Below are 24,071 nucleotides of genomic sequence, written 5' to 3' on the forward strand. Positions count from 1 at the left end.
ATTCTCTATGACACAGGCAAATTTTATGTCTTACTCGATGCTGTTACTGGGTAGATCATTCAAAAGGTTTAGAAATAAAAGAAAACTCAGAGCTCATCTAGTCCAACTGATAAGTGTTAGAAATGAAGAAATCAAGCCCCATATTAAATACCTTGCTATACCCAAAGTCATGGCAATGAAGCAATTGGACTTGGATTTAAATCTTATACCTCTGGTGCTGAATTCAGTTATCTTACCACTAAGTAGTATAAATAATGGAATCTTGTAATGTATGGTTGCAATAACTATATGGGAGAAAATTTTTTTTTCAATTTTATTGAAATATTTTATTTTATTTTCTAAACATATTTTATTATATTTTCAAATTATTTATTGATCCTTAGTTTAATATATATGTAATAATTATTAATATAAATATATTATTGTGTTCTTAATAATACATACCTGTGACTGGCAACAAGCTATCCTACAATAGCATTCATCTTGTATTGCCAAGAAGAATCTTCTTTGTAAAGGTAAGGACGATGTCATATTCACCTTAGTGTCCTCATCATCTAGTAGTATAAGGTTCATAGTATTATCCTAGTCAATATTTCCTGAATCAACAATGAAACCTAGGATATCTGATACCCAGGGCAGAGTTGAGAGGATGTCAACCCACAAAGAATAGGTAATGGTGTAGTAGGGAAGAACATGGAGAATCTCTTCGGTTCAAAAACCTCAATGTCCCAAGGTTGAGATCAGTGCAGCATTGTTAGCAGTGTCTAAAATAAAATGTGTAGATTTTAATGGATTAAAATTCAGTGATTCTACCAAATTAATTAACAATATTTTGTGGCAGCCAAAAACATAATGTGATTTATTTTTTTCTCATTAATAAGCTTTTTACTTCATTTCTCACCTCCCCCAATTAAAAAAGAAAGAAGACAAATAAAGTCATTTTCAACAAATATGTATAGTCAGATGAAAAAATGTCCATGCCATTGTCCATGGTAAAAATTTTATGTCTCATTCTTCATTTTTAGTGTAGCATATTTGGGACAGGAAATTGGTAACATTCTTCAGCATTGGTCCTCTAGAATCAAAGTTAGCTAAATCTCCCTTAAATATATCTGAATTTTAATTCAACATTTTTTTTACAGATGATCTTAATGACAATTTATGTACTGACCTCATTTTCTTAATAAACTGAAGCTTTTGAGTGTTATTTCCCCTTCTAAAAGCCATGCTACACAAAATCTCTAGGGAAAGGTTAGTACAATCAAAATGAATATATTACTTCACATTTTATATTTCCTTAGTTCACTGATTCACTATATCTTTTTAGCTCTTGGCCTTTAAATATCCCTAGGTACTTTTTCAAGTAATGTGAAAAATATATTAGATCATAATACATATGGAATATTGGGAAAATGCCAAGTTTTTCATGTAAGTAAATGGAAATTCTCACCATAAAAAGTAGACTAAGTTTTACAATATGCTTTGAAATTATTAGGGAATAAATTGACTATACTTCTTATAGTTTTAAGAGGTATATATTTCCTGATCCCTTTATTACAGTTTTTTTTGGCTTTTCTTTTATTGGCTCAGACCCATGATTTCATCAATGAATGGAACTAGTAAAAAGAGCCAGGTTAGACCTTTTTTCATGAATGCAAGTTAGCTACTTCTCTGTAATTTGCAGATTTGGAAAGTTATAGTGGGACACTGAAAGATGAAATGATATGCCCATGCTCAACCAGCTAGGATGTGTCAGAGGTCAAAGTCAAACCCAGGTCTATATGATTCTAAGGTCAGTGTTCTGACTGTCAATTTTTTCACTCTCTTCTGTTACAAAAATTCTTCATAAAAATCCTTTGGAGTATTTTTGATCTGTGAGCTTCTATTTCTACCTAATGAATCAAGACCAAATTCATTCATCAGAACATTGTTATAAATCCTACTGGAGGTTACAGGGAAATTCACTCTGCCCTCATTTAATTCATATTTTAACAGTAAAAATCTCTCTCTCTCTCTCTCTCTCTCTCTCTCTTTCCCTTGTTCTTTCCTCTTCCCCTTTTTCTCCTCACTCTCGCCCCTCCCTCCCTCCCTCTCTCTCTCTGTCTGTCTCTCTCTCTTTCTCTCTCTGTCTCCCCCTTTCTCTTCTCTTTCTCTGTCTCTGCCTCTTCCCCTTTTTCTCCTGTCTCTCTCCTCTCCTTCCCTCCCTTTCTCCTCAACACATCCACTCTCTGATACACACAGAGAAACATAACCACACTCTTGTGTGCATGTATGAAAATGATCTGTGTATATGCAAATCTTATTTCTACAAATGTATGTATAAGCAATGTGGACATTCCCTCAATTAATAATTAAAACTTTTATTTCTTAGTAGATAAATCCTAAGAAATTTCTTTAGGCAAATACAAGTTAAATGTCATGCTTAGGACATTCAGCTCATAAGTGTCATGGGCAGGATTACACCCTCCCCATGTGCATGTGTATACATACACCAATGAAGTCAAGGGGACAATTATACATATATACACACATGTATAGTTTTGTGATGTACTTTTTTGAGACAAAAAAAGATTTACCATGAAAAATCACACATAGAATAGAGATAGAGTATTATTACTTAAAAGCTGAAGGAAAATAAATCTTAAAATAATTTTAGCACATGTCAAATTTTAGGATCAGGTGACTTAACAACACATAATACCACAGCTTTTGCTTCATAATGTATTTTTCTATGAATTTCATTTGTAACTATTTTCTTTGAAGTGAAAGTCCATGTAAACACTGTAAATTCTTATGAATTATGTGTGATGATGTGATGTGTGTGTGGCTGTGTGTATGTTTGTGTGTGAGGAGTGTAAGAACTCTAATTTCAATGACATAAAGGACTTCTGTTAAAGAAACTTATAGATCAGTGACCCTTCTTCTACTTAGATTATGATATTCTGTTACTGAATAGCTTCATTTTGTCATTGCTCAGTCATTTTTAGTTATTCCCAACTATCCGTGACCAAATTTTCAATTTTCTTGGCAGAGATACTGGAGTGGTTTGCTATTTCCTTCACCAGTTAATTTTTCAAATGAGTAAATTGAGGGAAAAGGTGACTTGCTCAGAATCACACAGCTAGTAAATGTCTAAAACCAGATTTTAATTCAGGAAAATGAGTCTTCCTGACTCCAGGCCCAGATCTCTATCCACTGTGCAATGTAAATGTCATAAATAGCTTTCTTGTTTACATCAAGGTCATTTTAGTCCCTTCCCTTCCCCCCCACTTAATGGGGAAAAAATTGCATAAAATTTCATGTCCTATAATCATGTGAACTCTATTTTAAGCACAATATAAATCTAACATTTTTAGCAACATAAAAATATGTATGTTATTTAGGAAAATATTTTGTTGGATTTATCCTTTGGAAATTAGGGTTTAAATTTTCTTCCAAAAGACAAAGAAAAGAGCATTTTTCATTAGCATAAATTTTGTATGCATATCATTTTTTAGAGAACTATAAAAAGTATATTCTTTTATATATGCCCAAGGTCAATAATTTTGTTACCAAGTATGATTTTTCTCTTTATTTGCTTTTAATGTTTTGAATATCAAACTTCTTGGGCATAGACTTCAAATCTAATCTTTCAGCTAATAATTTTTTTAAACTTCAAGATGGCACTCAACTTGAAAATGGCTTGTCTCCTAAAGGACTTTTATTTTTTTCTGAAATTTTAATCATAACTGCAATATTATTCACTATGTATGTAGAATTGGTTTTCTTTTCCCCTAGGGAAAGAAATGAAGCTGAGATCATATATCATGATTAAAGAGAAACAGCAAAGTAAAAAACCTTAAACATATATGGCAGTAAATCAAGAGTTATGCGCTACATTGTCAAAGCTACCATTTGGCTGACAGCCAAAGTTACTCAGTAAGAACAAGACTTCTGACAAAACTGACATCATGTGAATGAAAAAACCCATATTTTACCTCCCTCCTATTTTAGCTATGTAATTCTTTAGTTCAAAGGAGTCCAGAATATATTATAAAGTCTATAAAGTTTTCATGCACAACATATGGTTTCATCAGGCTAGAGTCTGATAAATTATATAAAGTGAAATCAAGCATAAGCCACCAAGACAACCACTGCTGATTCCATCAAATATAAGAGAATATTCCTCAAATTCTTTTGACATATTTCTCTGATATTCACGGGACTACTTGGATTAAGGGGACATCCATACTAAGTCCATGTTTAGAAGATTAAATGCCTATTGGAAGTGCATTTCTTCTTAATGTGTAATATGTACAGTAATGATCCTTACAAGATATATCACTGAATTTGTAGATTGAAAGGTCTATGAAAGAAAGTTAAACTCAAGGAAAAACAAAGACCTTTTACAGAAATTTAAAGTTAGGAGAGAAGCTGTGTCAATAAAACTGATTCAAAACATCTGTATCTTCACAAAAAAAAGATCAATTAATTTTGACCTCCTTACATTGAAATTATTCCCTAAAAACCTAACATCATCTTTATTCTGACAACCTTAATAACCCTAGGTATAGGCTAGGGGGTGGGGAAACTTGGAATTCTAGGCCACATATTTCTCTCTAGGTCCTCAAATGTGACCCTTTCACTGAATCCAAATTTCACAGAACAAATTCTCTTAGTAAAAGGATTTGTTCTATGAAGGTTGGATTCAGTCAAAGGCTCACATTTGAGGAGCTGGAGGGCCAAAGGTCACCTGGAGGCCACAGGCTCCCCACCCTGGTATAAACATTGCTTTCCATATGATTCACAAATCAATAAGCAAATATCTAATATCCACTGTGCATATCATATGAGTATCTTGGAATTCAAGCAAAAACGAAATTTCCTTTCAAGATTTGACATTTTTATTGGGGAAAGCAACACATGAATCTGTAAGTACAAATATATGTGTGTGTATGTGAGTATATATATTTGAGTGTGGATATACACATATAAACACATACACACAAATATGTATATATTTATATGCACATACATACATACATATATATATATATGTAGAGAGAGAGAGTGTGTACAAATGGTGGTCCTGCTGCACTTTGAGGGAAGCCATGAATTCTGTGAAGTGGAGGTGAGGAGGTAGTATATTCTAAGCATGGGGAACAGTTAGAGAAAGATACAAAAATGAGAGATGAAATGTAATGTTTGAGTACTAGTAATAAGTGTGGTTTGTCTAGTCTATGGAGTCCTTAAGTGAAACAATATATAATAACTCTGGAGAGGTAGGTGGGAATTATATTGAGAGAGCGAATGAGACAGAAGGACAGAGACAGAGAGACAAAAACAGAGACAGAGAGACTGAGAGAGCAATAAATGCACAACAGAGAATTCTGTTTTTTATCTTAGAAATAACAGGAACCTTGGGGTGGCTAGGTGGCACAGTAAATAGAGCACTGGTCCTGGAGACAGGAGGACCTATGTTCAAATCCAGCCTCAGACACTTAAGACAAAAACTAGCCATGTGACCTTGGGCAAGTCACTTAGCCACAATTGCCCTCTAAAAAAAGAAAAATAAATAACAGGAAGCTGCTTGAACTTTTCTGAACACTAGAGTAATAACTGTCAAATCTTTGACTCAGGAATATAATTTTGGTATCTTTGTTGAGAATAGATTAGAAAGGAGAGATTTGAGGAAAGGGTGCCAATTAGAAGGCTATTACAATAGTTAAATGGCATAATTTGTATCGAGAAGTCTTATAGAGTCACTAGCCTTGATGAAAAAGAAGAAAACATTCAGTCTTTTTCTTTATTCTCTTAAAGTTTATCCCCATTTATATATGAACTCGTGAAAATAGGTATATTTGGGGCAGCCAGGTAGCACAGCGAGTAAGAGTACTGGCTCCAGTGTTGAGAAGACCTGGAGATCGAATCCCGGGCTCAGACACTTAGCACCCACCCAGAAACACCTGGCCGTGTAACCTTGAGCAAGTTACTTAACCCCAATTGCTTAGGGGCAGCCAGGTGGCTCAGCAAGTAAGAGCACCGACTCCAGTGTTGGGATGACCTGGATCAAATCTGGGCTTAGATACTCAGCACCACACCCAGAAATAACTGGCTGTGTAACCTTGAGCAAGTTACTTAACCCTGATTGCTTTAAGAAAAAAAAAAAAGAAAATAGGTATATTCATAATGATTTGTTAAGTTGAAATTAAATGTAATGTTGAGGTTAGAAGTAGAGGGACAGAATTGAGGTAGTTTTTCAAATAATGAAAGTCATGACACAATATCTGACAAAGAAAGTGATCATTGAATCACACATTTAGAGCTAGAAGGGACTTTAAAGGCTAAAAATTCTAATCACTTATTTTACAAACTGAGGTGTTAGAATTAAAGTTAATGGAGAATGGGGTAAGAGAGAACATAGGCTGACGTAAGTGAATTTAAGGTACTATATCAATAGTTCTATGACCTAAAGTACTGAAAGCTTTGGCAGATGTGAATGCTGGACCAAAAATGGGGAATTTTTGAAAAATACTGAAGAATAGCTAATGTGGCAGAGAACTTTAGAGAACAAAGTGAATTCTTTGAAGTTTTTGGTGACAAGTTTAGCTTGAATCCTGACATAATTCTAGAACACACACACAGAAATATATGTATGTATATATTCACACGCATACATGTATATGTGTGCGCGTGTATACACACATACACACACATGCATATGTATGTATACACACACACACACACAACACTTTAAAATGGAACTAGTTGTTCCTGAAACCTAGTATGGATTCTTGAAGAACGTCAAATCAGACTACCCCCCATATAACTAGACCAAAATTTCACAGGATTATATAATCTTTACCAGAACAGAAAATTCCTCTACCAAATCTCCAAAAAGTAGTCATACTGCCTTCATGATTTAGTTTTCAATAAATCATTGAGGAATTTTAAATACTTATCTAATCATATCTTACCCTTTCCATAGTTTTGCAATTTAAAAAATTAAAGTACAGGAACATTTTATGAAAATTAATTTTCATCCTGTTAGATATGACCAATGATTAGAATTTCCAAGTTGCTTTCACTTGGTAACCATTCTTCCCCAACTTGTGTTATCTGTAAATGTTATAAGCATTTCATGAGGATGTGCATTAAATCCATTGATAAAAATATTGAATAAAGCAAGGCCAATGACTTCATTTATTTATTATTTATGTGTTCTACTTTACCACTTTCTCCAGTCTAAAATTGAAGTTTTAAAACTGCCAGACCCCTATAGCCTCCAGCAGCACCAACACCCACCCCCATCTGTGATAGTAATGGCAATTAAAGATTCCCCTGTATTGGCTTGGTTTTCAAATTGATTGTATTAAAACCCAGAGTTTGTTAATCCCACCTGTGGGATGGGCTTGTTGATGTGAAAAGAAAGTCCTGAAGTGGGAGGAGCTGGTGACGTAGATTTGGAGAGACACTGGAGAGAGGCGGAAGATCTTTTTTTTGGAAGCAGCACCTCGTGGAGAGAGAGAGAGACTAAGAGGATTGCTGGTGGCCGCTTTGAATTGCCCTGGACTTTTGAGACCTGCCCCCTGAGCTGCCAAGGACTGAGGAGACATGGCTGTTTTGCTGGTACTTTGTCTGTCTGTTTTGATGTTATTTTGCCAGATTTGTCCACTGGTGAAAGACTGTCCTGTTGAAGAAGTCCTGGAACCTGGCATTTGGTTAAGAAGGCCTGAGACTGTCCTGCAGACAGAGAGTGAATACTGTCCACTGGTGAGGGACAGTACTGAGAGTGAATACTGTCCACTGGTGAGGGACAGTACTGTTGTTGCAGGGGTCTGGAGACTGTCCGGCAGACAGAATGAATACTGTCCACTGGTGAAGGACAGTGCTGTTGTTGCAGGGGTCTGGGAGCCTTTCTGTTGGTTCAGAAGCCCTGAAGAAGGATTTTCTTGTTGTATGTTTACAGAAATCCTGGGAGAGGGCTTTGCTAATGTGTTCAGGGGTTCTAGGACTGTTCTACAGACAGAGGATAAATTCATGAAGGGACTGGCAATGTATCTTATGGCCTTGCTAAGCCTTGTCTCTCCAGGAACTAAGATTGCTGAGAACTTGCCTCGTGTCAAGATGAAGAAAAGACCTCCATTTGGGTATTAAGTGCTGTGTTTAAACTTGATGTAACTCTGGGGTAGATTCAATTGTGATCCAGGGGTGGGGAACTTTTGACCTTTTTGTGTTCTATGGTTGAGCAAATGAATGTATTTTACTTATGTTTGGAAACTAATCTCCATTTGAGAAGAGGGGCTTTGTGGTGGACTTAATTAAGGTATAGCCTAGGGGTGGAGAAGTATTTGGAACAGAGACTTTGTAATTGATTGAATGATTGGAAAGTCCTGGGGTGGGGTAGGCCTTGGAGATTATTTAATCACACTTAGTAAATGCTGTATTTTGAATGATGTCATGTTTTGATCTTCTCTGTTCTGGGTTTGTTACTGAATAAAATAGAGAGCACCTATGCTGGTATTTTGAACCTGGGAAGTTGCCTTTCCTTGGCATTACATTACCTTATTTCCACCCCTCCAGGATCCTTGGCCTTACAATCTCAATCTAAATGGCCATGGATCCTGGAACAAATAGAGGCACTATGCTTTGTAATCCTGCCGACTACGCCATAAGATGCAACAGTGACGTAGAAAGGTAAACGAGGAGAACACACACACACACCCTGCTATTTGATAAGAGCAAACTGTTTATAGACAAGTAGAGGGTATGAGTATAACATACACAAAATAACTATTTAAAAAAATCTTATTAAGGGCTACAAATGGACTGCAATGGAAGAAAGGGAATGGATGAAATGGAAAAGGATAAATTATACCACACCTAGAGGCATAAAAACTGTATAGCAGAGGAAAAAAAGGGAGGGAGTTGGGAAGCATATGAGCTTTTCCCTCATTTGTTCTGGTACAAGGAGGGAATAACAACCAATTAAGCATAGGACTCTATGGAGAAGAAATGCAAAAAAATATCATTTTAGAGGGAAAGAGGGGAGGGAGAGGAGTTTGGCATGAGATTTGTTCCTGTCACTCTTGGTGCAAAGAAGAAATAACATACTTCATTAAGTAAAAAAATATCCTTCAAGCAGTAGGAGGGGGAAAGGGTTAGGAAAGGGGGGTGGGAGTGGTTTGTAGGGAGGGAAGAAATAAGGGGAAAGGAGAGGAAAAGGGAGGGGGGCTGATAAGGGAACACTGAGGGAGGCAGTGATCAAAAGGGAAACTATTAAGGGGGGAAAGGGAGAAGGGAGGGAAAATATGAACATTAACAGGGTCAGGAATAGGATGGAGGGAAAGAAACAGATAACAACCATAACTGTAAATGTGAATGGAATGAACTCTTCCATAAAACGGAGATGGATAGCAGAATGGATTAGAAATCATAACCCTACAATATGCTGTTTACAAGAAACACATCTGAAACAGAGGGATACCCACAAGGTAAAGGTAAAAGGTTGGAGTAAAATATATCATGCCTCAGCTAAAGTGAAAAAAGCAGGAGTAGCAATCCTTATCTCAGATAAAGCAAGAACTGACCTGATTAAAAGAGATAAGGAAGAAAACTATATCCTGTTAAAAGGCACCATCGAGAATGAAGCAATATCATTACTTGACATATATGCACCAAGTGGTGTAGCAACCAAATTGCTAGAGGAGAACTTAAAGGAATTAGAGGAAGAAATAGATAGCAAAACTATACTAGTGGAAGACCTTAATCTCCCCTCTCTGAACTTGATAAATCCAAGCTCAAAATAAACAAGAAAGAAGTTAAGGAGGTAAACAGAATTTTAGAAAGGATAGGTATGATAGATCTCTGGAGAAAACTGAATGGGGATAGAAAGGAATATACTTTCTTCTCAGCAGTTCATGGCACATACTCAAAAATTGACCTCGTTCTAGGTCATAAAAACCTCTCAAATCTATGCCGTAAGGCAGAAATATTAAATGTATCCTTCTCAGATAATGATTCAATAAAAATTATATGCAATAAAGGGCCAGGGAAAGACAGACTTAAAACTAATTGGAAATTAAACAGTTTAATCCTAAAGAATGAATGGGTCAAACAAGAAATTATAGAAACAATCAGTAATTTCATTCAGGAGAATGATAATAATGACACAACATGCCAAAATTTGTGGGATACATTAAAGGCAATTCTTAGGGGAAGTTTTATATCCCTGAGTGCATACATGATTAAATTAGAGAAAAGGGAGCTCAATGAATTGGGCATGCAATTAAAAAACCTAGAAAAGAACAAATTCAAATTTCCCTATTACATATTAAATTAGAAATATTGAAAACCAAAGGAGAGATTAATAAAATTGAAATTAAGAAAACTATTGAATTAATAGATAAAACCAAGAGCTGGTTTTATGAAAAAAAAAACAAAATTGATAGATACTTAGTCAATATGATAAAAAAGAAAGAAGAAAAACAAATTATTAATATCAAAAATGAAAAGGGTGAAACTACCTCTAATGAAGAGGAAACCAAAACAATAATTAGGAATTATTTTTCCCAATTGTATGTACATAAATTTGACAATCTTAGGGAAATGGATGAATATATAAAAACATACAAGTTGCCCAGATTAACTGAAGAGGAATTAAATTACTTAAATAATCCCATCTCAGAAAAAGAAATGGAACAAGCCATCAGTCATCTCCCTAGGAAAAAATCTCCAGGGCCACATGGATTCACTAGTGAATTCTATTGACCATTTAAAGAAAAATTGATTCCAATACTCAACAAACTATTTGGGAAAATTAGTGAAGAAGGAGTCCTACCAAATTCTTTTTATGACACAAATATGGTACTGATACCAAAATCAGGAAAAGATAAAACAGAGAAAGAAAATTAAAGACCAATCTCCCTCATGAATATAGATGCACAAATTCTAAATAAAATACTAGCAAAAATACTACAGCAACTTTTCTCAAGAATAATAAACTTCGATCAGGTAGGATTTATTCCAGGAATGTAAGGATGGTTTAATATTAGGAAAACCATTAGTATAATTGATCATATCAACAACAAAAATAGCAGAAACCACATGATCATCTCAATAGATGCAGAAAAGACTTTTGATAAAATACAACATCCATAAAAACATTAAAAAGTATAGGAATAAAAGGAGCCTTCCTTAAAATAATAGGTAACATCTATTTAAAGCCATCAGCAAATATTGCATGTAATGGGTAGAAGCTAAAAGCATTTCCCATAAGATCAGGGGTGAAACAAGGGTGTCCACTATCACCCCTCTTATTCAATCTGGTACTAGAAATGTTAGAAGTAGCAATTAGAGAAGAAAAAGAAATCAAATGAATAAAATTAGGCACAGACGAGACCAAGCTATCACTCTTTGCAGATGATATGATGATATACTTAGAGAATCCTAGAGAATCAAGTAAAAAACTACTTGAGAAAATAAACAAATTTTTCAAAGTTGCAGGATATAAAATAATCCCACATAAATCCTCAGCATTCCTATATATTTCCAATGAAATTCAACAACAAGAGATAGAAAAAGAAATCCTATTTAAAGTTACTGTAGACATCATAAAATATTTGCAAATCTACCTGCCAAAACAAACCCAGGACCTATATGACCACAACTACAAAACACTTTTCATACAAATAAATTCAGATCTAACTAATTGGAAAAATAGCAATTGCTCATGGCTGGGTCGAGCTAATATAATAAAAAATGACAAATTTACCTAAATTAAATTATATATTTAATGTCATACCAATCAATTTACCAAAAAACTACTTTATAGAGCTAGAAAAAATAGTAACAAACTTCATTTGGAAGAATAAATGGTCCAGAATTTCAAGGGAATTAATGAAAAGAAATGCAAGGGAAGGTGGACTAGCTATACCAGATTTCAATCTGTATTATAAAGCAACAGTCATCAAAACTACTTGGTACTGGCTGAGGAATAGGGGAGAGGATCAATGGAATAGATAAGGCACATGAGATTCAGAAGTCAATGACTATAGTAATCTATTGTTTGATAAACCCCCAGATCCTGGTTTTTGGGATAAGAACTCACTATTTGACAAAAACTGCCAGAAAAACTGGAATATAGTATGGGCAAAAACTGGGCATAGACCACCATCTAACACCATATACTAAAAGCAAGTCTAAATGGGTGCATGATCTAGGTATAAATGTTGATACTCTAAGCAGTCACCTAAAACAGGGAATAGTTTACCTATCAGACTGTGGAGAGGGAAAGACTTTATGACTAAATAAGAATTAGAGAACATTATAAAATGCAAAATGGATAATTTTGACTACATGAAATTGAAAACTTCTGTATAAACAAAGCCAAAGTAACCAAGATTAAGAGGGAGGTGGGAAATTGGGAAAGAATCTTTACAACCTATGTCTCTGACAAAGGACTCATTTCTAAAATATACAGAGAATTCAGTCAAATTTATAAGAATACAAGTCAATCCCCAATTGATAAATGGTCAAAAGATATGAACAGGCAGTTTTCAGAGAAAGAAATTAAAGCTATCTATAAGCACATGAAGAAATGCTCTAATTCACTATTGATTAGAGAAATGCAAATCAAAACAACTCTGAGGTACCACATCTCACCAGTCAGATTGGCTAAGATGACAAAACAGGAAAATGACAAATGCTGGAGAGGATGTGGGCAAACTGGAACAATAATGCATTGTTGTTGTAGTTGTGAACTGATCCAGCCTTTCTGGAGAACAATCTGGAATTATGCCCAAAGGGCTATAAATACTTTCATACCCTTTGATCCAGCAATACCACTCCTAGGGTTATATCCCAAAGAGATCATAGAAATGGGAGAAAGACCCATATGTACAAAAATGTTTATAGCAGGTCTTTTTGTGGTAGCAAAGAATTGGAAATTAAGGGGGTGCCCATCACTTGGGGAATGGCTGAACAAGTTGTGGTATATGCATGTTATGCAATACTATTGTGCTATAAGAAACGAGGAGCTAATGGTCTTCATATTTACCTGGAGAGGCTTATACAAACTGATGCTGAGTTAGAAGAGCAGAACCAGGAGAAATTTATACACAATTACAGACACAATGTATGTGTGATGACCAACTTTAATAGACTGAACTCTTCTCAGCAATGCAGTGATATAAGTCAATCCCAAAAGATTCATGATGGAGAGAAATATGTGCATCCAGAGAAAGAACTAGAAAGAACTAAGTTTATATCCAGCAAAATACCTGATCTTTTTCCTTCTCTTAATTGGTTTTATGTCCTCTTTACCATTTTTCATTCCAGCTGGTACAATCTGTCCTTATAACCTGACTAATGTATAATGTGAAAGAATTTACAGATCCCATACTTGACTCTATGCCACCATGGGGGGTGGGGAGAGAGGGGGACCAAATGTGAAACTCAAGGAATTGTGGAATTTAATCCTGTAAACTAAAAGGAAACAAACAAATGAATTAAAAAATAAAATAAAAGAATAAAAAAAGAATAAAAGGAACAGAAGAAAATATATAATACCTCCTGGGAAAAACAACTGACCTGGAAATCCAGGAGAGACAGTATCAGAATCATTGTACTACCTGAAAGCCAAAATCAAAATGTTTCTTGGATAAAGTTCTCATCTTCAAACTTATAGAGAACTGAGTCCAATTTATAAGAGCCATTTCTCAATTCATAGATGATGAAAAGATATGGACAATTTTAAGATGAAGAAATCAAAGCTATCTATAGCCATATGAAGAAATGTTCTAACTCCCTATTGATTGGAGAAATGCAAATTAAAACATTTCTAAAGTACTACATTATATCTAATAAATTGACTAATAGAACAGAAAAGAAAAATTGCAAATGGTGGAAGGGATGTTGGAAAAGTGTGACATTAATGCCCTGTTAGTAGAGTTGTGAAGTGATTCAACTATTCTGTAGAGCAGTTTGGAACTATGCCCAAAGGGCCATAAAACCATGCATACCCTTTCACCTAACACTATCACTACTAGGTCTGTATGTAAAAAGAGATGAAAAAGGAAAAGAACCTATATTTATAAAAATATTTACAGCAGCTCTTTTGTGGTGACAAAGAACTGGAAATTGAGGAGATGCCCATCAATTGGTGAAGGGCTGGACTGTGTACAAAGTAAAAGCAACATTGTAAGATTATCAGCTTTGAATGACTTAACTATTCTCAGCAGTACAATGAACCAAGACAACTCCAAAGGACTTATGATGAAAAATGCTTTTCATTCACAGAGAAAGAACTGATGGTTCTGAGTACAAATTGAAGCATTTTTTCAAACTTTCTTAATTTTTCTCAAGTTTTTTTTTATATGTTTCCTTTCACAACATTACTAATACAGAAATTTTTTTTGGCATGTCTATATATGCATAAGCTCTATCAAACTGCTTGCATTCTGTATGAGGGGAGGCAGGGAGAGAATTTGCAAGTCAACGTATAAAATTGAATATTAAAAATTGTTTATACCTGTGATTGAGGATAAATGAAAAATTAAAGGTCAAGATAGCAGAGCAGAAGCAGGTCCTCCTCGTGGCTCTGGCTTCCACCTTCCCCAATTTGTGTAAAAGCAGACTCTGAACAAACTTTGGAGCTACAGAACCCACAAAATGACACAGAGAAACTAACCTCCAGCTGAGTAAAGCCCGGCAGGCTTGCAGGAATCAGCCAGTGCAGTGCTCTGGGAGTCAAGCCTAGCTCCACACCGAGATTTTAGGCCCAGGGAGGGCTTGACCAGCAGCTGGCTGGAGGGGCTATAGATCCCCAGCAGCTGTCTCCTTCTCTAGAATTATCAACATATATATGCGAAGGACAAAGTGAGAGATCAGTACACTGTGGACTTTGGGAACCAGTAGTTGGGAGTACATAAGCTTTTGACCCCGGGACGAGAAACCACTGATGGCTGCAGTGCAGCCACTGCTGCCATGTGGCAGCTTAAGCTCCTGGCCTACAGACTGTAGGGGGACCAAGCAAATGGTCTAAAGGGTAAACACACCTAATTGGATCTGGATTGCGGTATAGGGTGAAGGTCCTGGGGTATGTGTCTAGCTTAACAGAGCATGTGGAGGCTTCAGCAAGGGCACCCAACTAATACCTCTTGCAGATTAGAAAACCCTAGCATTTGGTACCAAGCTCCCCTGTCTGGTTCCAGAGTCCTACTATGGCAAAAAGCCCAAAAGTCAAGTAATTGGGTGTCAAAATGACCAGGAAAAGGAAGCAAACCAAGCAAAGCAATCCAACATTAGACTCCTATTTTGGGGATAAAAAAGATAAAAGCATGGAGCAAGAAGAAGACAGTGAAGTCAGATATCCTGCACCAAACTCTTCAAAGGAAAATACAAGCTGATTACAGGCCACAGAGGACCTTAAGAAGAAGATGAGAGAAGTGGAGGAAAAATTGGGAAGGGAAATGAGAACGATGCAAGAAAAATATGAAATGAGAGTTAACAGGCTGACTGAGGAAAATACCACCTTAAAAAATAGACTAACTCAAATGGAAAAAGATGCTCAAAAAGGCAATGAGAAGAAAGTCTAAAAAAGCCGAATTTGTCATATGGAAAAAAGAATCTCAAAAGCTCACTGAGGAGAATCGTTCCTTCAGAATGACATTGGAGTAAACGGAAGCTGATGACTTTATGGGAAATCAAGATGCTATTAAACACATCCAAACAAATGAAAGAATAGAAGGCAATGTGAAATATCTCATTGGAAAAACCACTGACCTGGAAAATAGATCCAGGAGACATAATTTAAAAATTATTGGACTACCGGAAAGCAATGATTAAAAAAAGAACCTAGATATCGTCCTCCAAGAAATCCTCAAGGAAAACTTCCCTGATGTTTTAGAACCATAACACAAAATAGAGCTTGAAGGAATCCACCAACCACCTCCTGAAAAAGATCCCCAAAAGAAAACTCCTAGAAATATTATAGCCAGGTTCTGAAATTCCCAGATCAAGGAGAAAATATTACAAGCAGCCAGGAAAAAACAATTTGAATATTGTGGAAACATAATCAGATTAACATAGGATCTGGAAGCTTCTACACTGAGGTATCAAAGGGCTTGGAATGTGATATAGGGTTGGGCAAAGAAGCTGGGATTAAAACCAAGAATCACCTACCCAGCAAAACTGAGTATCATGTTTAAGGGGAAAATATGGTCATTCAGTGGAATAGAGGACTTTCAAGCATTCTTGCTGAAAAAACCAGAGTTGAATAGAAAATTTGACATTCAGATACAAGAAGCAAGAGAAGCATGAAAAGGTAAACAGGGAAAGAAATCATAAGGAACTTATCAAAGTTGAACTATTAACATTCCTACATGGAAAAACAATAACTGTAACTGATGAAACTATTCTCACTATGAAAATAGTTGAAGGGAATAGAAATATATATATATATATGTCTCTACATGAGGGTATATGGACATATGAATGCATATGTGAATGTGTGTATATATGTTTACACACATATATAGATAGAGGGTACAGGAGCAATTCAATAGGAAGGAATGATACTTAAAAGGTGAAATTAAGAGGTGAGAGAGGAATATAATGAGAGGAGATGGGGAGAGACAGAATGGGGTAAACTATTTCATATAGGAGAGGCAAGGTAAAATTGTTACAATGAAGGAGAAGAATAGGGAGGCAAAAAGGAATGTGTGAACATTATTCTCATTGAATTTGGCTAAGGGAGGAAATGTCATACACAGTAAATAGTGTATCTCACCATATAGGAGAGTAGGGACGAAGGGGATGAGAGGTGGGATGATGGAAGGGAGGGCAGGCTGGGGGGGGGAGGGAAGTTGGAAGCACCCACTTTTGTAAAGGGATGGAATCAAAGTAGATAATAGAACAAGTGGGGGGTGGGATAGGAGGGACGGAAATATAGTCAGTCTTTTACAATATATGTACTATGTTAAAGTTTTGGATTAGCTATACACATGTACAACCTATACTGAACTGCTTATCTTCCCAGTAATGGTGGGTGACAAGGGAGGAAGGGAATGAATCCAGAATTCAAAATTTTAAAATAAAATGTTTAAAAATATATATGTGCACAATTATTAACATTATTTTATATGTAATTGGGAAATAAGATATACTGGCACTAGGACATAGAGGTCCACCATGCCCTACTGGAAAAATTGAAAGGAGTATGGGAGAAAATATGTGAGAGAACAGATTGGAGGAGGGGATATCCTGTGGGACTGCTATTTTGGGATGGTGGGTAGGAGAAAAATGGGGAGAAAATTTGTAACTAAAATCTGGTAGAAATGAATGATGTAAATCAGAAGTAAATAAAGCATTTGAAAAATGAAATAATAGAAAAAAGTATCTCTTAACTATTGCCTCTACCCAAAACAAAAACAAGACTTTATTCTCCATTAAAAAAAAATTACATTCACTTACATTATTCCTCACTTCTTACTTATTGAAAACAAATCAAAATGGGTGATTACTTCATTGTTCCAAGTAAAGCTTTTGGATCCTTTAGCAGTCACAAAAATGAAATGAGGAAAAGAATACTGGTTAATGAGATAAAGGGCACTGATATTGTTAGCATACTTCAAGGAAATAGAGTAGATTAACTAATATTTCTATTTTATTGTCAAGTTTATTTATCTTTTTTTTTTTTTACTTTTAGGATGGGAGAAGGTAGCGCAGTTGGAGTTAAGTGACTTGCCCAAGGTAACACGAATAGTAAGCGTTAAGTGTCTGAGGTCAGATTTGAACTCAGGTCTTCCTGATTCCAGGGCCAGTGCTCAATTTACTGCACCACCTAGCCACCCCTATTTACCAATTTTTTTTTTCTATAGCATGTGCTTTGTTAAGTTCTGGAGGTATAGAAAAGAAAAAACAACCTCGGACTTCAAGGAATTCACATTGCAGTGAAGAAGGCAATAGTATATAAACAATTAGGTAGAAACAATATATGTGTGTATATTTATGCATACATGTATGCATATTATATATGTACATATATATACACCTATAAATACATAGAATAATATACTTACATGAAGAAAAAAGATAGTAATCTCAGAAAGAAAACATTAATATTAAGAAAGCAGAAGGGCCTTCTTATAGAAGGTAGGATGTTAACTGAAATTTGAAAGAGTCCAAGCAGTCCATCAGTCAATAAACATTTATTTACCACTGTGCTAAGAACTAGGGATACAAAAAAAGAGAAAAAACCAATCCCTTCCATCAAAGATCTCACAATCTAATGGGAAGAAAACAAGAAAATAAATTACATATAAATATATTTATAAACATATATATATGTATGTATATATATAACATATATATATATATATCAAAAATAGGAAATAATTAAAGGACTAAAAGGAACTCAATATAAGAGAGGAACAGCTGGGAGGCCAGTGTCACTGGATTTAAGAGTAGATATTGGGGAATAAGGTGTAAGAAGCGTAGGAAGCTAGAAGGCAGACTTGTGGAGGTAAAGCCTTCCAGGAATAGGAGATATTTGTAATCCAGGAATAAAAGAACAAAACTGAGGCCAGCATCACTGGATCACAAAAAAAGTAAGGATCACAGAGCAGTAAGTGTAAGTATATTGGAAAGATAAGAAGGTGCCAGGTTATGCAGGACTTTAAAAGCCAAACACACAATTTTTTATTTGCTCCTGGAGGTGACAGGGAGCTTTTTGAACTTATCGAGTGACATAGTATAATGGTAATGGGAATTTGGAGATCTTCCCTGTCCCTTAGTAGGCCTAATGGAATTTGAAGATCTTTCCTGCTTTGAAGATCTTCCCTGCCCCCTAATAGGCCAAATGTAATCACACAGAACCTGTGGTAGGAGGAGTTCCCTAAAGGGCAGAGCAAAACCCACAGGAAACTGGAAGTGAGAGGAGCTAGCATGGTGGAAGAGAGTGGATGCAGGAAAGCAGACAGCTAGGCTTGTGAGTTTTTTGTTTGTTAGAAGGCTGAAGGATGGTGTGGCTTCCTGAAAAATTTTTTTTTGCCATGATGGATTTGACTTTCTGGTATTAAGATTTGGTTTTCTGGGTTAGGAACTTGGTTTTCTGGTGTCTGAATAAATGTTTTGCGTCTGTTTGCTATGATGAGAGTCTGCTACATTTTGCAATCCAGAATTGGGTCAGCATATTCATCTTCACTCTCAGTACTGTGAATATCGCATTGTACTTAAGAAAAACAACCTTAGTAGTCAACACAATTCAGTGAACATATATTCTCTAAGTGCAGACTTAAGATAGATGTAAAGTTAAGAATAAACAGGGTTCCTACCTTCATGGAGCTTTGTTATCCTTTCATTTCAGTCATGTCTGATTCTTTATGAGTCAGGGTTTCCCTGCAAAGTTACTGAAGCAGTTTGTCATTTCCTTCTCCAGTTTATTTTATGCATGAGGAAACTGAGGCAATAAAAGTGTTGTGACTTGCCCAGGGTTACACAGCTAGTCAGTGTCTAAGGCCAGATTTGAACTCAGGAAGATGAATCTTTCCGACGTAAGGCCTGGTACCCTTTCCATTGTACCAACTTGCTGCATGGAGCTTACTTAAATACTATAACATCAAAATGGTGACCTCTCCTTATATATTTTTTTTCTCTAAGTGATCTTGCTACACTCCTCTAATACTATTTTCACCATCTAGAATCCTATTAGATTGGGTATTCCTCCTTCACTTCAGATGTATTATATCACCATTATCATACAGGGTCTTCAAAGTCTCTTCTTTCTATTCTCTTTGCTTACATTTTACCTCTAACTCTCTCTTCCAAATCTTTCTTTCTCTCTTCTATTGCTTTGTCCTCTGCCTTGTCCTTGCCCAAGGCCTTGTATACACTTGGCCATGATTAGAATCTCTGCCAGCATTTCATTATAACATGGCCAACGCTAAAGAATATGGTTTTGCTTGTCTGTGCAGATGTAATGAAATGGTCTTTCTTCCCTCTCTCTTTCTCTTCCTTTTTTCTTGTGAGTGGGAAAGGAAAAAAAATAAAACTGTTATTTGATAATTGAAAAATGTAAAATACTTTTAAAGTTAAGTTCCTTGTGAATGATAATTTTTTCATCTTTTTTATTTGTACCCTCAGTGCCTAGGGAAGTGAAGAAAAAACACTTTGGATATATATAATAAATGATTGACAGATATCTCTTGTATTTGCTACATCAAAATGTGATAGGCATAAGTAAGTGGAATTCCAAAGTATAGCCTGTCTTTGAACAATTTTATGTGAAAATATTGACTCCTAGATGTAATATGCAAATATGGATATTATTATTTTCTAGGAAATTAGTGAACAGTATATAGAATTAAGCAATCATAGACCACATATATCTCTTGTATTACCGTGTGGTCCTAGAATTCCTTTAATTAATGTAGATAGCATGATAGAGGATGTTGTTATGTTAAACCTAGGAAATTCTGTTCTGTTCATTCCATGTTCAAATGGGGGCAGCAGCCTGACTAAATTAGGCCATCCTTGAACTTGGTATCAATTCATCCATCCAAATGACTGACCACAACCAAGATTTACCTAAAATTGCTCTATTGATTCAAAAGTTAAAATTTAACTCAGTGATAACTTTGTCATCTGGTATTTCACAAACTAGAAAAAGTACATATTTCTGACAATCCTAAATGCAAAATTCTAACCTAGCATCCAACACCAGTGTCAAAATTGCCCAGAATTAATTCATGAGACTGTGCTAGGTAGGGTTTACAATGACATTTCTAGACAAATTATTTTTGACCCTGCTATTTGAGGACCAAAAGATCTCCTAGTTTAATTTGAGACTCTTCCCTTTCGTTCATTGCCAGAAATTAGCTGGAATTTTGTTTTGTTTTATTTTGTACTAATTTGTACTTGCCATTCCTTCTAAATACCAGATAGTGAAGCCTTTACTCTATCAAAGCAAATTAGATTTACCTAAGGCAAGATTTAAAGAAAGATGTAATCTAACACTATATAAAGGTAGTTTGAATAAATATAATTCAAATGAAATTCAACACTTTTATAAAGAAAAAGAAATTGGTTTCTGTACATATCTGTGCATATGATAAAAAATAAAGTTATCCTAATGATCTTTTATCCTGAATTTCACAGTCTAGAGATTTTTGTTTCCATCTTGTAAACTCATGGCATTTTTCAAAACTAAGCTGTTTTTAGGATTCCATGGACCATTTTTGTTATTGCCTTTATCAGACTGGTTAAACCACTCTCAAGTCCACCCCTTTATTGCCAAAAAGCATCTTGCATAAGGATCAATAAGAAAAATCTCATCAACACTTCAAAAGAATAATAAGAGAGAAATTTTCTTAGAAAAAAATGGAAGTTAGAAATAAGTTATGGATAGAAATAAGAATAATTGAGAACAATGTAGAAAGTGTGTCTTTCTAAAAACTAGCCAAGTTTTTGTAACAATTCAAAAAAGAATGTCATTGCATTTCAGACTCCAAGATTTTCACAATATTATTTGCAGTCTATTCAATTGACACTTTACTTTACATAGTCCCCAAAGTATTCACCAGAAATATATCTAATAAAAACATATCTACAATTGTATACAAATTGCCTAGCTAAGAGGAGCTAATGCTTATCAGTAACAACAGGTTTGGCTTACAGACATAGAGTTCATTTAATGTTACTGCTACACACATTTCATCAAGCCTCAGTCATAATCACCTTAAAGTATGACTTCTAAAGAAATAGAGCAGCATTGAACACCTATAAATTCCTTTTTACATATAAATCAATTGTCTCTGTGTTTGTATATATAGTTCTTTTGGGATTTTTTTTTCAAATCATTGAAAAACTCCAGTGATGGAGTTGGATATTACAAATGAGAACCCATATAAATCTATCACATTTTCACAAATTAACTCCCAAGTATTTCTGCAAATATCCAAATATTGGCTAATCAGGCTGTGTTTTCCAGTCTTCTTCCATGCCTTCAAGGGAGGGCTTCTCAAACATACCAATTCAATACATAAGCATTTATTAAACACCTACTTTGTGCCAGGCACTGAGGAAATGGAGAAAACATGCAACAATCACCTTCCTTAGGGATTTTATATTCTTTGCTGGAAGCAAAATATAAACATAAAAGTTCAGCAAAATAAAAGAAAGGAATTTTCCTGGGATTTGGGGTTAAGGCACTGTAAAGCCAAGCATAAGCACTTTTCCTGAGGATTGCTGATGAGAACAGCTCTAAGGTTCTGATCACATAGTATAGCGAACTGTCTGTTTATTCAGCAGTAAATTAAAGCTAAACATTCACAGAAACCAAAGTACATCATTCACAGTGTTATAATATAACAACTTATCACTAAAGTGGCCACATAGTTTTCACCAAAGTGGCCACATAGATTTAAGCAAAAGATGTCATTCAGTAAGTCCTTAACTCAATCATCCTTATGGAGCAAGCCTCATTAAGGGCCACAAATTACAAAGCTCAAAGTTCTCCACCCCTAGCATCTTCTCAGTCAGCATTAAGTACCCAAGGAAAGATCTTTTCATCTTGACTTGAAGCTGGCTCTCAGATTCCATGGTTTCTCTTCTATGGTCCCAGCTCCTGCCTGTATCTACCCAACTGTCACCTGAATTCAAAGGTAGGCAGCTCTCAGCTCCTTGTCCAGTTCCTTTTCCAGTTCCTCATCCAGTTCCCATTCCATATTGAAGCTTACATTCTTCAGTCCCCCTTAAGTCCTTTACAATTTCTGTTTCTGGGAAGACAAAGCTTAACAGAGCCAAACACAACATTCGTACACATTGCCAACACCATCATCAATCCACTATCTGCCTGTGAAATAAACAGGTCTGAGAGATCAACACAAATCATCAGTAAAGTCCTAAGACCTTGAAACCCTCCTCCAGCACTTATGCAAACAGAAAACCAGAAAATCCTCTTCAAGGGCTTCCAGTAAGGTCCCAGGCTATCTCTACACAGTATTACAAACAAAAATAAACACAAACAGAACAGACAGACAGAGTGCCTGACCATCACAAAGTTCTCCTTCTCAATTCTTCCTCCACAAGTTATCTCTTCTCAGTTCTGCTCTCTCCCATCTTGGGTTTCTCCTTATGTATATTCATTAACGCTTCTCTGTCCCACCCTTCCTGTTGCATTAGCAATAGGGTTTCACAAGTTCTGGGGTTCACAAGTTGTGGGGTTCACAAGTTATGTTGCTTAACAAAGAATTGATATAATCATGGGTAAGGCTTAAAAGACACTTGAACTGAAACAAGGTGCTAAATAATTAAATAGCTGAAAGAAGGTAATAAGTACTTCTTTGCTTCCCATTACAGCCACACCTCTGAGCTAGGGAATCAAGAAAGTCATATGGTGATCAGAACCAGTAGAACATTGTCCATAGTAAAAGTAACATTGTGCAATGACCAACTTTGATAGACTCAAATCCTCTCAGCAATGCAAAGATTGAAGACAATTCCAAAAGATTGATGATGGAAAATGCTATCCATATTCAGACAAATCACTATGGATTTTGAATGCAGATCAAAGCATAGCATTCTCTTTTCTTTTTGTTTGTGATTTGTTTTTTTTTCCTTCTTGTGGTTTTCCCCTTTTGTTTGTGTTCTTCTTTTGCAACATGAGTAACATGGAAATTAGTTTAAGATGATTGTAGATGTATAGCCTATATCAGCTTTCATGCCCTCTTAGGCAGGGAGGAGAGGATGAGGGGAAAATTAAAACTCAAAATATTATAAAATTAAATATTGAAAACTAAAAACTAATTGATTAAAATATTTAAAAATTGGGAAAAAATTTACATGCTAAAGAAAAAAATAAAACTTTCTTGTAAGAGGGGGGAAATGAGCTGCTCTGTGAATAAATCTCTGGATTCTAAAAGGAAGAGATTAGAAGGAAATATATTCCAGACATGAAAGTCTGATAGTACAAAGGGACTGAGATGTAAAATGGAGTCAATGTGCTATAAAGAAAAGTCCAGAGTTCATCTGGAATGTAAAGTATATAAAAGGGAGTTCTGTGTAATAAGGCTGGAAAGCAGGATGAAACCAAT

At 35.4% G+C, this 24,071-nt stretch overlaps 1 long non-coding RNA gene across 1 annotated transcript in view; it reads right to left on the reverse strand.

Annotated features, from left to right (window-relative positions):
* The window catches only part of LOC138174973 (uncharacterized), a 47,669-nt gene extending 24,337 nt beyond the window's left edge, over positions 1–23,332 (reverse strand). Inside the window, exon 1 of the long non-coding RNA XR_011171839.1 lies at positions 23,030–23,332. This is a non-coding gene — a long non-coding RNA (uncharacterized lncRNA). The remainder of the gene's footprint in view (positions 1–23,029) is intronic.
* Positions 23,333–24,071: the final 739 nt, after the last annotated feature.

The sequence above is a fragment of the Petaurus breviceps genome, unplaced genomic scaffold (genome assembly GCF_028583685.1).
Source record: "Petaurus breviceps papuanus isolate PSGF00001 unplaced genomic scaffold, PetGlider_PUasm1.0 76, whole genome shotgun sequence".
Classification (NCBI taxonomy): Eukaryota; Metazoa; Chordata; class Mammalia; order Diprotodontia; family Petauridae; genus Petaurus; species Petaurus breviceps.